This window comes from Hipposideros armiger, unplaced genomic scaffold (genome assembly GCF_001890085.2).
Source record: "Hipposideros armiger isolate ML-2016 unplaced genomic scaffold, ASM189008v1 scaffold_382, whole genome shotgun sequence".
Lineage (NCBI taxonomy): Eukaryota > Metazoa > Chordata > Mammalia > Chiroptera > Hipposideridae > Hipposideros > Hipposideros armiger.
Genome location: NW_017731732.1, coordinates 148,124 through 151,747, shown reverse-complemented (window position 1 = coordinate 151,747; position 3,624 = coordinate 148,124).

Genomic DNA, 3,624 nt, shown 5'->3' with positions numbered 1-3,624 from the left:
AGACCTTCTCGCCCCTGCTTGAAACGGCCTCTGTCTTCTCCTCCCTTCATACTTTCTGTCCCTCCTGTCTGAGGAAGAAGCATGCGCTTTGGTTTCAGGGCAACCCCTCACCTGTGTCTGAATGTCAGGTCATATGTTTCCCTGTGACCTTGCCACCATCATCCCCCCCACTCCATGGCAACATCACTCTCTCCCTTTCTACTTCCTCTTTCCCCTCTGGGCTCAGATGTGCTCAGGTCACTCCTCAACCCCACAAGCATTCGGACTCCCGTGTCACTCCACCTCCTCTGGTGGAAAGTATGGGCACAGCCTAAGTATTCAACTCTGGGTTCAAATGTCAGCTCCACCACTGACCGGCTGGGTGACACTGGGAAATAGCCAAGACACTGAAGTCTGGGGGCGCGGGGGTTCCCACGCGTTGGGCACCACGTGAGGGGCTTCACACCCTCGGAATCCCATCAACATCCTCCAGAAACTGGGCCATTATAGCTCATTTAGAGAAGAGGAACAAGTTCATACAGCTCATGAGGGCAGAGGTGAGCTCGAAGCCAGCCTGCTCACACCAAAGCCCCGCTCTGCCGCCCCAGAAAACTCAGTCTGCTTTATCTATCCATGTCAGTGCCTTTCCGTGCAGCGCCTGTAAGAACCAAAGGAAATGACATATGGAGAGCATTCAGCATCATGTCAGGCACCCCACAAAGGAATGTCATTCAACAAATGGTGGCCGTCCTTGTGGGGTACAGAACTCGCACTCCTGGAAATGCTCTCCTCTTGGTTTCCATGAAGCTGTGCTCTTCTGCTTTTCTTACCACTTCTCTGACCCACCTCTCGCATTCTCCACCATGCCTTTCAGCTGACCCTCTGAATGCAGGCTTTGCCAAGCGTCCCTCATAGCTCCCTCTTCCTGCACAATGCCACCCACTCCCCCAGCTTTAGCCAACGCCCCCCACAGCCTCCACGCTGCTGCCTGATGCTTCCACAAACTCACGCCTCCCTCCCTAAACCTGTTCCTACACTGTGTTCTCCATTCCAAGCTGAGCTGCTCCCTGAACCACAGGCTAGATCTCTTTGTTTCCTTCCTTACAAACCATCAGTAGCGCCCACTGCCAAGAGAATAAAATGCAGGCTCTTTAGCAAGGCAAGAAAGGCCCTCCATCACCTGGCTCATACCATCTTCCTAGCTGCCTCCAACAGCCCCAGCCTACTGGGAGGTTGCAGTCATGCCCCTCCAACCCCAAATCTGCTCTTCCTCTAGCTAAGCACCCCCAGATGCCCTAGCATGGCATCATGTCAGAAGCCTTACTGTCCTAGGGAACATCTCCAGACTGGCTCCATTTGTCATAGCTCTACTTTAAAACAAAGCCCAGAAATCAATCACACCCCAGGCACTGAGGGGAACTATGTACTCCAGTGTTCCGAAAATTCCACTTCTCCTAACACGTGATGCCCTCATCATGCCCACCCAGCAGGCCACGGCAGGCTGGCTTCCCACTGCAGCTCAGCAGCCACGAGCCTCAGCGTGGTTCCAGGACACCAACAGCAGCCCAGGACCCTCCCAGGTCTACACTTTGCTCTCCTCAGGACTGAAAACCCCATAAGGGTAGGGATTGAGAACTTACAATGCAGTTGTGCCTTCAGCCCATCAGTGGTGAAAACACCAGAGGACCTGTAAGATCATGTATAAAGGTGGGTAAAGGGACTCCTCTTCTCCCTTTTTAAAATCCTACAGACTTTAAAAATGAAGTACAGGCAGAGAACATACTTTGTGTATTAAGCTTCTCTAGCGATGTGCTGCCCAGACTCAGGCTGCAACACTGACGAAGGGTCCTTGAAATGTAAGATATTTCACGCAATAGAAGGTATCATTTAGTTGACAAGATAGGTTCTTTTAAAGAAAAAGTCTGGAGCGTGGGTTGAAACAAAGCTCAGGTGAGATGCCAAACACGAGAAAGAGAGAGCGCTGGGGTGAACCAGTCCCTTAGCGCCTTACACCATGACAGTTATTACTCAAGCGTGAAAACCAGGACATCATTCTCACATGCTAATTAGACAAAGAAATGAGATATGCAAATATTTTTTAAAAGTCTTCTCACTGCAACAGTCTCACCCCATGATAGGTTAATAAAGAAAACATGACCTACTCGAGTCACTCTGGCACTAACACTATCGCCCTAAAGACCTGACCTGTGACACCCCTGGTAACAAAAGTCAAGTTCAAGACTAGGGCTGCCCCCACAACCTGGAGACAGACAGTTTAGTCCTCACAATGTCACATGGGCCAGGTCAACTCAAAGGTCAGAGGTTACCCAAACAAGAACCATGGAAGTTTCCAGAAATCTAAGCTGCTGCACTTTGAAGCCCTATGTCCAGCACCCTTCTCCAGTGCAGCCTCAAAACAGTGAGTTCAGGGGGGACTCTCTAAGGCACAACACCGTCCTGCCCCATACACCTTTTCTGCTCTTGCCAAGCTATCCGAACTCAAGAGCCACTGTAAAGTGGAAGGCATGACGGAGCTTCTGTGAGCCCTGGATAAGAAAATGCACATCAAGTGTCACATGCCTGGCCCTCTGTGGGCAGCCAGCTCCCTTCCCCTCCTCCTGGACATCGTTACAGTGAAAATGCCTGTGATGGGCTGGAGCATCCACAGGATCGAATAGTTCACAGGTATTTACTGAGGGCCTCCCATGCACCTGGTAGCTGACAGTCTGACAGGCAAAGGAGAAATAGACCATAGTTCACACCTGGGACTGAGCTAAATGAGGAGTCAGGAGAGCTGGGTGCAGAGAGTACAGCCACAAGGGCAGCAGTTTCCTGGGGAAACAACTGACCCAATGAAGGGAAAGAGATCGGAGAGCGTGGGCACCGAACTGCCTGTGCAGAGCAGGGAGGTGACGAGGCCTGTTTGAGGAACTGCGAACAGGTCTGTACTGCTGGACTATGACATCAATTTCTCTCACCCAGAAAGAATTCCCCCTTAACCCAGCTCCTCTGCAGTTTGGGGCTAGCGCTGCCCTCTGAAACTTTCATCCTATTACACAGCTGTCTTTAGAGAATGAGAGACTATCCGGGACCCGCGAGTCATCTGCACAGAATAGCACTGAGTCACACTGACAATGTCGTCAGACCCTTGAGGCTCACACATGAGCAATCTGCAAGTGTGAGCCAGAGAGCAAGTGAGCTCTGCAGGAAACAAAACAAAACTGTCTCTGACCAAACACACACCTGCCTGGACTGAAAATACCCTGGTGTGGGCAAGTTAAAAGTTAAAAGACAAAGGTCTGGATACACATATAAGAAAAGGAAAATGTTCACTTTTAACATTTTTACAGATTCAGGTCAGGGTTCCAATGCCCTTAATACATTTAAAATGCCACCAAATGACCTACATCAGATGTCCATGAAGCTGTGATCTGGGCTGAATTTTTTTTTTTTTAAGATTTTTATTGGGGAATTGGTGGGATGGGAACAGCGCCGGGGAATTGGGGGAAGGGGAACAGACAAGTTGCTGTCGTTTTGTTCTTCAGTCTAGTTGTGGAGGACGTTGCTTCATTGGCCCAAGTTGGCACCATCATTGCGCTCTTCCCAGGCGAGGCAGATCAGTCTCTGGCTTCTGGACGGCCGCTC